This window comes from Wyeomyia smithii, chromosome 3, assembly GCF_029784165.1.
Source record: "Wyeomyia smithii strain HCP4-BCI-WySm-NY-G18 chromosome 3, ASM2978416v1, whole genome shotgun sequence".
NCBI classification, from domain to species: domain Eukaryota; kingdom Metazoa; phylum Arthropoda; class Insecta; order Diptera; family Culicidae; genus Wyeomyia; species Wyeomyia smithii.
This window is the reverse complement of record NC_073696.1, coordinates 13,819,866-13,832,672: the sequence shown is the minus strand read 5'-3', so window position 1 is coordinate 13,832,672 and position 12,807 is coordinate 13,819,866. Positions and strand designations below refer to the sequence as shown.

At 34.9% G+C, this 12,807-nt stretch overlaps 1 protein-coding gene across 5 annotated transcripts in view; it reads right to left on the bottom strand.

Moving 5' to 3' along the window:
* LOC129733184 (transient receptor potential-gamma protein) overlaps positions 1-12,807 on the bottom strand; it is a 204,702-nt gene that overhangs the window by 36,951 nt on the left and 154,944 nt on the right. The window lies entirely within an intron of this gene.

Genomic DNA, 12,807 nt, shown 5'->3' with positions numbered 1-12,807 from the left:
TGGCGGAGGTGAAAAGCATATCACCCAATGCCGTACTTGCCAACGTTATGGCCATGGTTCCAAATTCTGTAACATGGACCAAAAATGTCTTAATTGTGGAGACTCTTCTCACAAAAAGGACACATGTCCTGTGAAAGAGAGTAAAAATTTTCGCTGTGCGAATTGTAACGGCAACCATATGTCAAATTTTTATCAATGCCCAGTCCGTTTAGCAATTGTTAAGGCAAGGCAAGGTAAACAAAATTCAATTTCTCAATTAAAACCAACTTCAAAACAAAATTCTCCAAGCGTACCAGTGACGCATAGTTTACCTACTCCTTTGCATACCCGTTTAACTTATGCACAGGTTACAGGTAGTTCGAACATTATACCGCCTAGTGTTGGTAGTTCGAAAATGACCGTTAATATGGGTAAGCAAAACAGGCTAGAAAATAATTGTACACCTATCACTCCAGCTAATATTGCTGCCGAAAATATTTTTTCTAATGTCAACTGCCTGGGGCCTATTACGGCAGGTAAACTTTCTTTTTTGCAACAGGCAATGTTCGATCTTATGAACGCCATGTTGCAGGCAAAATCAATGTTTGAAGCCATTCAAATAGGCACAAATTTTACTATTAAAATTGTTTCTAATTTAAAATTTAGCAATGATTTTAAATAAAACAATTAAAATATTAAATTGGAATGCTCGCTCATTGAAGGCCAATGAGAATGAGCTTTTTAACTTTTTAACAGTAAATAATGTGCATATTGCAATTATTACTGAAACATTTTTGAAACCTAACATAAAATTAAAATATGATCCCAATTACGTGGTTCATAGATATGATAGGATTCAGGGTTCCGGCGGTGGAGTTGCAATTGTTATTCATCGCCGAATCAAACATCGTGCTCTTCCCCATCTTGAGACGAAAGTTATTGAAACTTTGGGAATTGAAGTTCAAACTGAACTTGGGATTTTATTTATTGCCGCAGCATATTTACCATTTCAATGCACACGCGAGCTCAAAAATTATTTTAAAGGTGATTTACAAAAACTCACCAGAAATCGTTCGAAATTTTTCATAATCGGCGATTTTAACGCTAAACATCGTTCATGGAATAATTCTCAAAGTAATTCCAATGGCAAAATTTTATTCAACGATTGTTCCTCAGGATACTATTCTATTTTGTCTCCGAATAGTCCTACATGCTTTTCTTCTGTAAGAAACCCTTCAACAATTGATTTGGTGCTTACAGATCAAAGTCATGTATGTAGTGATTTGATCACACATGCTGACTTTGATTCTGATCATCTTCCAATAACTTTTTCTTTATCACATGAATCAGTTTTAAACCCTATGAGCTTTGTTTTTAATTATAACAAAGCTAATTGGGAAAGATACAAAAATTATATTGAGAGAAATTTCAATAATGAGCTTGATTTGCAAAACGAAGTGAATATTGATTCCGCTTTGGAAGCATTAAAATGTGCAATTCTTGATGCCAGGAATTATTCTGTTCCAAAGGCTCAAGTGAAATTTGATTCACCAATAATTGACGGAAATCTTCAACTTCTAATTCGTTTGAAAAATATCCGCAGACGTCAATATCAACGTTCTCGTGACCCTGTTTTTAAAACTATTTATAAAGATTTACAGAAAGAGATTAAACATAGATTTACTCTTCTGAGAAATCAAAATTTTGAGACTAAAGTTGAAAAATTGAAACCATATTCAAAACCATTTTGGAAGCTGTCGAAGATTCTTAAGAAACCTTCAAAGCCTATTCCAGTTTTAAAAGATGGTGAACGTTTTCTTGTATCCAATGAACAAAAGGCTCAAAGACTTGCTCAGCAGTTTGAGAGTGTTCATAACTCAAATTTGAATTTTGTGAGTCCAATTGAAAATGAAGTCACACGTCAATTTGATTTAATTTCTTCCCAGAATTTTTTACCTGCAGAAATAATTGAAACTAACTTGAATGAGATTAAATCAATTATTAAAAATTTCAAAAATATGAAAGCACCTGGTGACGATGGAATCTTTAATATACTAATCAAACATCTCCCTGAGAGCACAATGGAATTTTTAGTAAAAATTTTCAATTGCTGCTTCAAAATTACATATTTTCCCAAATTATGGAAAAATGCAAAAATTACTCCCATTTTAAAACCGGATAAGAACCCAGCTGAAGTTTCAAGTTATCGACCAATCAGTTTGCTTTCTTCAATAAGTAAACTGTTTGAGAGAATTATTCTTAACAGAATGATGTCACACATCAACGAAAATTCAATTTTTGCAAATGAACAGTTTGGATTTCGCCATGGGCATTCCACAACTCATCAATCGCTCAGAGTTACTAATATGATACGAGCTAACAAATCTGAAGGTTATTCCACTGGAGCTGCTCTTTTAGACATAGAAAAAGCATTCGACAGTGTTTGGCATAAAGGTTTGATTGCGAAATTGCAAACTTTTAACTTTCCAATTTTCCTAATCAAAATTTTAAAAAATTATCTTACTGATCGAACTCTGCAGGTTGTCTATCAGAATTCAAAATCTGATAGATTTCCTGTCAGAGCAGGTGTACCTCAAGGTTCAGTCTTGGGTCCAGTCCTGTACAACATATTCACTTCAGATCTTCCTGATTTGCCTCCAGGATGCACAAAGTCATTGTTCTGCGATGACACAAGCATTTCCGTAAAAGGAAAAAGTCTTCGTGTCATATGCAGTCGATTGCAGAAAAGTTTAGATATTTTTTCTTCCTACTTGCAAAAGTGGAAAATCTCTCCCAATGCTTCTAAAACTCAAATGATAATTTTTCCGCATAAGCCTAGGGCTTCTTTCCTCAAGCCAAACAATAATCACGTTGTCAAGATGAATGGGGTTATTTTAAGTTGGTCCGACAAGGTTAAGTACTTGGGACTAATTTATGATAAAAAACTTATTTTCAAAGAGCACATTGAGAGTATACAAGCCAAGTGCATCAAATATACGAGATGTTTATATCCTCTCATTAACAAGAATTCTAAACTTTGTTTAAAGAACAAACTTTTGATTTACAAACAAATTTTTAGACCAGCAATGCTTTATGCTGTACCGATCTGGTCAAGTTGCTGTTCAACAAGGAAGAAAACGCTTCAAAGGATTCAGAATAAAATTCTGAAAATGATTTTGAAGCGTCCTCCTTGGTTTGGTACACTCGAATTACATAGACTTACTGGTGTTGAACCATTAGAAGCTATGTCAAATAAAATTATTAACAATTTTCGACAAAAATCGTTGCAATCCTCAATTGCTACGATAAGCTCTCTTTATAGCCAATAAGTTAGCAATTAAGTTAGTTGTAAGTTTACTTCCCCTTTTCTGACAAGTAGGTTTAAATCCCTACGAATGATAAGTCCTAATTGCGAAAGCAAACAAATCCTAACAATTAAAATTACAAATTTCTAACAGTGTTGAGAAGTCACCATTTGTGATTGGACACACATACTCATTATTTACTAATATTTATCATAAATACTTAAGCTACTAACAAATCCCCCCTTTATAAAAAAAAAAAAAAAAAACTAAATTTGATCAACGTTCGACTATTTTTTTATTCGGTTTGTGGTATAAGGTCAAAAATTAGCTTAAGAATTCCAGCTTTTGTAATTTTCTGGTGAATCATCAGTGTTGATGGTATGGTACCCTTAACAAATTTAGTCAGTTCTCTAAATTTAACGTAATTAACATAAATTGAATTCACTTTGAATATTTTCAAACCAAATTTGATTGATTTTTGATAAAGTTAGAGAATTTGATTTTTGATAAAGTTAGAGAATTTGACAGACGTACGTGTTTTTTGAGACAGTTGTATTTGAGGACACATAATCATAATATAGTGTTGTATATTCAGTATCTTTTGATCAACACTCAAAATAAAAATGTTTAGGTAATTAAATTCACCCTATTCCCCGGTCGAATTTTTTTTAAATCGGTAAATGCTAAGTGAGTGGGAATAATTAATCGGAACATAGGGTTGCAAATGAAAAAGAATGTTCTACATAGAATGAAAGGAAAAGAAGTGGTGATTTGTTTCATAGTTTGTAGAACAATTCTGCAAAGTCGTTCTATTTAAAGTGATGAAAAAATGGTACCCATATGAATTGAAATGTTATCAACTACGTAGAGGAGTTTTTTCATCGATATAGCTCTTCGTGCGCGGTTCAAAAACCTTCACAGCGAGGTTCAATTTTCAGCTTTCTCTGAACTGCTTGGCTGCGAAAGTTATAAACAGTTGGATATTGGTTATCATAACGAAGTAAGGCACAAACATTCTGCAAACTGTTGAGCTGATTGAACGTTTAATATCTTTTACATCTCCTCTACATGTCGACCTTTCTCCATTCTTTATTATCATAAACATGGAATAAAAAGATATTTTTGAGGGTTTCGTCGAAGCAATTGGAACAGCATCTTTAGTCACGTGCTAATGTAGCACGTGTTCTGAAGAAAAGAAAAGACGAAGCTTACTTTGATTTTGTACGAATCTCGGACTCATTTTTTTCTCCTTGGTGCTACATTCCGATTCGGAATTTGACCTTCTGTTTATTTATAAACAGACTTTGCAGCCGACTGCTTACTGTACAGGACAATTGCGGGGCTAACGCTACGATCCTACAGACACTCTCTCCCGAGCCGAGACTCAAACCTACGACGACTGGCTTGTTAGGCCAGTATCGTACCTCGAGACCATCTGGGATTCTTGGACTCTCACACAGGCGAAAGGAGAAATATGCCCACGTTAAGAAAAATCTGTCATTACGTGTCCGTTAATGCAGAATTCAATTAAAAAAAAAACACTTCAAACTGAAGTTAAAACAGTTTTTTACCGAACATGCTCGTCCTGAAACATACAAATCTTTAAAATACGTCGAAATCGTGAAATTTAAAAAGGTCTTCAAAATTTTGTTTTCAATTCCGTTAGGGGCAAAACACCCATATGAGTGTCCAAAACGCTCCACAACAGCTCGGATTACGCTTTAATTAGGCATTCAAATGATATACAGTTTATGCTAATTGTCTTTTGACTTTTTAAAAATCTTTTATTTATGAAACTAAGCTAAGTTAAACATTGATAACAATGCTCAACACATGTGCACTCCAAAAGCTCAAACCGGAAAAAATAAGCTATTCAACCATTCCTGTGAATTTTGGTATCCCTAGCCATTACCGTTTTTCGGAGCCTTAAATAAGTTTCCTCGTAAACAAAACGTTAAAGCGACGAACCCGGCGAGCAATTTCTATACAACATTCTCACGTAAGTTGACGCATTTTGGTAATGGTTAGGGGCACCAAAATTCATAGGAATGGTTGCATAACTATGATCTTTCATTTTTTTCCGGTTTCGGCTTTTGGAATCATTTTTTTTTTTTCATTTTGTCGACCAGTGTAACTATTTGAAAGTCAATATTTTTCTTATATTAAATGTTTTTGTTTTTCTTATTTTCAAAGTTTTTACAGTGCATACTTTTTTTGGAAGGACAACATTACTGGTTCATTAAAGGCAGACAGTGTGTGCAGCTGGGGAAGCGAAAAATAAGCGAACTGAAAATATGATACAGACTTGGAACAATATACCGCATCCAGACGGGACTATCCAGAAAAGGTTTTAACATTGAAAGACACTCAGCCCAGTGAATTTGATTTATATGACAGCACAAAGTTTTTTGTGATTAGCGGAAATTAACTTAAGAAGTATTCTCGGAGCCCAGAGCTTTTAAATAACACTAGACAACACAGGTGCCGACCTAAAGCTGGAGAAAAATGAAAAATTATAGCAAATAATCATTCCAGTGAATTGTGGTGCCTCTATCCATTTCGAAAACGCGTCCAAAACTTCCACTCACTCCAAAAAGAACGATAAGCATGCGCCTCCTTTAATTTTCTGAATTGGTGGAAATGCTAGGTCGCTAAACATTCGGTAGCGTTCTAAAGAACGAGTTTATGGGGTAATTTGGATCTAAAGCTCGTTAGACATATTTTATAGAAAACTTCCTTTTTTTTTGTTGCTTATGATGAGTCGGTTATTCTTGACACAGGAGATTGCAGGTTCGAGTCCCGTCTGGATGAGAAATTTATTTTCTTATTCTAAATCGCACCATTTGTCCTTGTTCATTTTGCGCATCCTCGTATAATAAAATACATTGCCTACATTACGAAACTAGAAACGAAGAAAAAAAAAACCTTATTAGTTCGTAAAGGATATTTTTGTGTTATTACAAATTAGGGTGACAAACATTTTCTATGAAATCAGGTATCAAACTTTCGTATCTTTGTGAATAGAATTGAAGATTGTTCTACAATGTTAATTTCAAGCAACTACCGTCCTGTATCAAATTTCGAACACTTAAGCTATGATGTAATTTCTTGCACTTAAGAATCAATGAAAAATGAGTTTTCTCGCCGATCTCAAAGGCTTAGCATGTTTGTTATTTAATTTTTATTGCAATTCAGTGTTATTTATATAGATTTAAACATGTTTTGTATATAAAAATAACGGAAATTCAAAACCCGAGTTTGATTCAAATTCCGAGCACTTCAACGTAATCGCTAAGAGATAGACTGCCGGTACCCGGATAACTGTCCCATAATGAAAAACAACATGTTGAGAAAACGGCGATTTAATATTATCCGTGAATTTTCTGATATCCAGTTATTTTAAGCAATTACATCCAAAACCAATGAGCATAACAGTTTCATGGCACCATAAGTTTAACGTCGAGCACAAAAAAAAAACATGTGTGGAATTGGTTTTACGTTATATAACTTGAAAAAAAAAAACAATATGGAACAAAATATGCGGGTACATTTCAAAAGTACTCACATATTTTGTCCCATCACATATAATTGAATGACATACTTCTATATACCTAAAATTATCCGACATACACTAATCTGGAGCAAGATTATATGTTCGCAGTTTGTACCACTATGCAGTGAGACTGTAATGCGGGTACTTTCCGTATGGGACAAACACAACTTGGTATTTTTCCATGTTTTTTTTCATATAAAAGTATCAATTTTAGATTTTTTTCGGAAAATATGATAACAATTAAGTCGATTCCCTATCATAACTCGAAAGTGACAAAAATCAATATGGGACAGTTATGTGGGTACCGGCAGTAGATAGGCAAACCCTCTGAATACTGACTGTCACTTTTTTCAACGCCTGCTGCTCCTACAGTAAAGAACTGTTCATCACTAGGTAAAGAACATTCCAAGGAACAAAATGGTATATAATAATCATTCTTCTTATTACACTAGTCATAACAAATCGAAATTTAGTCCGAAGTGTTCGAAGTTTGAGACTGCTCGAGGTTTGAATCAAAGCTGTATGTTAAAAAAAATCCTATCATTCAAAACAACCGATTTTGAGTTACTTTATAATTCATAAATCATAATAGGTGGACAATAAAACTATTTTTGCCGTTATGCATTTTAAGTACGAAGTCGACATTTCAATTCAAAAAGTATTTTCCTATATTGTTTCATGTTAAAAAAATCTATATTGAAACGACTTATAGATTAAGGGGTTATAATAGCTACCAAAAAAATTTTTTTTTCGCCATTTATTTTTATTGGCCTAAATCATGCTAAAACTATCCAAGAATAAAAATCTACATCGCTCAAGTACAGATCTAAACTCAAAGTTTATTTAAATCAATTTTTACCGAACAACTTTTATACTCCAAAATCACATTTTTCGTTTAATTTGGCGATGCTCGTTTTTCTTCTTATTTCGAGGCTTTGTAAACTAACAGAAGTTACCTACGATCGTTATCGTGTTTAAAATTTGAAGTATAGAGGTCTCTGCATCAAATTTCGACCGCTATAGCGTCTCTACAGAACGTGTTTACTCACAATTTCCTTTTGTTTAGTCGATCAGCCGTTCTCGTTGTGTACATTCTTTGTTTGAATTTTTCCATGTCCGACATCGCGAAAGAGGCTAGGCGAGTCAGATGACAAAAACGGAAGAAGTGGAAAATAAAACCCAGGAAGGACAACTTTACGGCGCAGGGATAGCTGACTGAAGGTAAAAAAATTATTAGGGGCTTTGTTATTGCGATTCTTAAGAATTATAGCATTTTGAAACATTAAACGCGTTTTTCTCAAAACCATGTTTTCAAAATCGGCGAGCAGTAGAACTGAAAAAGTTTACATCCGACTGACTTGAAATTTTAACTGTAGCTACTTCATTAGATTATCTAGTGAAGTACACACGATTTAAGCGATTGATTAACAACAACTAAAGTTATAAACAATCAAAGTCGATTTTTTTTGTCGAAACAGAACTTTTTTTTTCAAACCGTTGCCATTTTGCGAAGAAAAATTCTGAAAATATAATCATGTGTACTTCACTAGCGACACTTATGTAGATAATGAAAAAATTTTTGTTTTGGTTATAGGTGGAATTGGGCCCAACTTCTACTGCAATCGCTGCACAGCCGCCCTTATGTAACAAAAATAGCAATAAAAATATTTTTCTATTCTGCAAGAGTTGCTCAATCCAATGATATATTATTTATATACCTTAAATCTCAAATGTCCTATGAAAAAAATCATGAAAAAAGCCTTGCTTTTTTTATCATTTGGTAGATATAACCCCTTAAGTTAAAACCTTAAATTTAGCTTAACGTGTCGAACTTCACAAGTGCACAGCTTGCGAGTTTGGATAAAGTTATGCTCGTTATGTGGATTAAGAAGTACTAGGCTCAAAAAGGTTTGAAAATTCGAAAGAGTTTTTTCAAATGTTGCAGCTAGACTGCGGTTTTTTGAAAGGAAATCCTGCATACTGGGATTTACGAAAGGATTATAATGAAGTAAAGAAAAAAATGTAGTTCACTAACGGTGATAAACAATACAGCGGAGCGAGCACTCGGAATAGCAGTTGACTGCAATGGTTCTGATCGAAAGTCCGATGAAAATAGGAAAAAAGCACTATTAACGGTTGCAAGAAACGTTGTAAAACGCAAAATCAAAAATGATAGTTTTTGATTACTCAAATTAATAATCAATTGAAAAGTTGGAAAAAGTGCATTATGTTCATCGCAGTGAATCACGAATTACTTAGATGGGGTTCAAGATAACCTATTCTATCTTCGGCAAAGTTATTTTTCATAAAACTTCCAATTATCTGACGATATAGAACTTTAAACGATTGAACTGTGAAATGTTGAAAAACTTTTCCAATAATTTAAAAAACAATAATTCATGCTTGGGACCCTGAATTGCTCTGAAAAAATCTGGCTTATAGTTTAAACCCCTGAAGAATCCGTTGGAAATTTTGTGACACAGAATTTTATTGAAATTTGAAGTGCTAGAACTAAAAAAAAGAAAATCCTGAAAAACCTGTCTTTTAGTTTCAAAAATCGAGCTTGTGCACCCTCTGAACAGCATTTTCCAGACTTGTTGCCATATTGAAGATTGTTTCAGAGTCCCCAGGTTTTTCAGACATTATGCAATTTTGGGCCAGTCTAGCAGACACCTTTTAAATACAACCAAGCTCGTTCAGTTCAGACGTTGTTGATTTTATATCGGTGTATATTTTTTAACTAACTATTAAGGGGCCGTTGAAATCAATCTCACTGTTAATAAGAAATTCAAATGAATTCAACAGACCTTAAGAAAAAATTTAACACATATAGAGTTTTGAACAATCGAACGAATCCGGGACTATTTTCGATTTAAGGAAAAAAATAAAACAACAGAAAATTTTTGACTTTACATGCTCACTTTTTCCCCTGTTTATTTAACTAATCTTTTTGGCCTTGTTACATTTAATCAGAAGACACATAAAGTGCTGTATGAGCAATGCTGAACACCCCGAATATAGTGTTCATACACTAATCACTGAGATAAAATAATTCGCTCTCCTTCACATATGAGGATGACAGTCAACCTCCCGACCTATTAAACTTTTTTAGATCCAACATTACCAGCTATTTTATTTTGTCTCTTCGGAAAATTCTACGGTACATAAAATTTAGCTCTAAATCGGTTATTTTGAAAGATAGAAAAAACCTTTCTTCTACAAAATTGCGAAAAATTGACGGAGCCACAACATTGTAGAACATCGTTCAACTCTATCCGCAAAGATAAAAAATGTGGATGCTGATTTTGATCGAAAATTGGGGTCACCCTATTCTGTGATGACAGGAAAATATGCGCTGTATCATATTGCACAGTTTTGTAGCAGAAAATTTTTCGCTATTATATCACCTACTATCGAGCTCTACATCCGAATTTTCCCCTAAACTCGTTCCCAAGAACGCTGTCGACTGGTTAACCTAACGTCTCCACCAATCCAACAGTGAAAGAAGGCGCACGATTATCGTTCTTGTTGGAGTGGCTGGGAGCTTTTGACGCATTTTTGAAATACCCAGTGTCACCGAAATTTACAGGAATTTACAGAAAATTGAAATTTTGAAAACAGTCAGTTTATACGGCAATTTTATGATAGAAAGTGTCACCTTAAAGACCAAACAAAAAATACTAGTCTGACACTTTTCGATAAAGAACAACTATAGCATTTACGAGTATGATCGTAGCAAAACAAATCGGTGAGGTAGATTATGTCAATGTTAAAAATGTCACACATATGAAAAATACAAACAATCTGAGAAACATGTTCAAAAATATATTCAAAATGACAAAAATAGCACAAATGGCAAAATCGTTCAAAAGGATAATATTTGGTAAAATGTCAATAATGCTAAAAAAAGATTTTTTTGAGCTTTGCAGCAATTACGATTCCTTTCATGACATAATGTTTGAAAGGTCGTTTCATGTGTTCTCGAAATTTCACGAAATTCAATCATTTTTAGATTCGAAAAAGTCGTTGATAGTTAATGCAAACCAAACACACTTTTCACGTTCGAAAAATTGTATTTTTACAACAACAACAACTCACATCTCTAAATTTTCAATAAGATGTGTAGGAAATCCTGCGCTCTTGGAAGAAAATACAATGATTAAAATGATTTTAGTCTCCGCCGCTTCAACGTGACGTAAAACAAATTACATTTACAGGCTCATCTAGTCAAAGTGGTACAAGTTGCTTTTCGGGTATATTTTCAATCCCAATTTGAATCTTCTTCAAAAGACTCTTCACGAACCGTGGACTACAAAGTGGAATCCTTGTTTAAAAAACAGTGCGTAAAGTTGGAAGCAACGCATCAAATATGCAAACGAAGCACCCGGACGATGATTTATTCCTGTCGTCACTGTGACAGTGACCTTACACAAGCACGCGCTTCAATAAGCAATTCAAAGTTAATGTTTTCTTTCTTGGAAGAAAAACTACACTCTGCTGTTACAAACAAAACAATAAAAAATATTGGGAGTTCGCTGACCAACTTCCAACAAGTTCCAGTGGAATATAATAAACGACAGGAGTAACAGTGGCAACGATCCCTCCACAACGGCAGCTGGCGAGCCCCCGAGCAGCGAGTATCTTCTGGGATAAAGGAGCTAAAAAATGATTTATTGCCTCTCTTTGTCTCGTGCAGTACTATTTTGCAGCGATTCCCAACAGCTGGTCTTAGTTGGGTTTTGCTGCTACTCAACACCATAATCTTTCCCAACGAGAATTATGTTGAGCAAGGAACAATTTACTGCTTCGTTTGGTCAAATGCTCGACCCCAACGAGCGTGCACGTACGACACTCGCATTCGCAGTCATGTAGTATCAAGGATTACGGCAAGTGGTCAAGAGTGTTGCTTCTGCCCGTCCACAAGCACGACCAAGAATCGCTTGGGAGGTGTCGATAAATTTATTGTTTGACATAAAATATCAAATTCCAATTTATCCTTACACACGAGAGCGGTACGCCACCGTTCTGTTAATCCTAGCACACAGTCAGTGGCTTGCGGCAGCGATTGGCCATCACGGTCGGGTGGAAGTGGAAAGAGGTCGTTTATGGACGAGATTTAAGCAGGCAGTAAGGATTTTTCAATTCTTTTCCAACATCAACTGATATTTGCTCTTCTATAAAGATGAGTTCCACTCGTAAAACCTCGACCTTTCTGTTCCGGCTCCCGTCGAGCGGATACTACCGAGTTTCTCAAAAGTTACACGGAGACGACACATTTGCCTCGAGACTCACTGCCTTAGGTCGAAGAACGTTCGTTTGCCTCGAACGATAAATATAGGCCAAACAACTTTTTCAAGGCTTACACTTCTTCTCGGAAAGGCTGGCACATATTTAATTCGATTCCAATCAATCGAGATGGAAATATAATTAGAAATAAATATACTTTTCGCCTAGCATAGTGCAATTGAGCACATCATACTCTGCTGACGAAGGGTAAAAGCCGTATCAGAAAAAAAAATATTTTTGAGTAAGGCAACTTCAACGAAACAAGGTTAGAACTTTTCCCCGCTTCGAAACCCAACAAATGGATCATACGTCAGATGTTTCGTTTTGTTTCCTTCCTATCAAACACATTCTAGTGCCATCTGTCACATGCAAACATGTATTCACATTTAGTCAGAGGAGTAACTTTTCTTCCATGTATCATCCAAAAACAATGGAATACATATCAGAATAATGCTTTAATTCATTTTGGGACTGGTAATTCTCCAACTGAAGGGAATGAGACGTTCACAGATATCTTCATTGAAGAAAGTGATGATGTGGGTTGCAAATGCCAAGGACCAAGAAAACTCTGACTACATCTATTCAGCGATCGGTCTGAGATACGCTTACCGGAACTAAATTAACTAGTAAAAACAGTGGTTACCCTCTGGATCTTTTGGATACAATCATGTGCCTAAAGTTTGA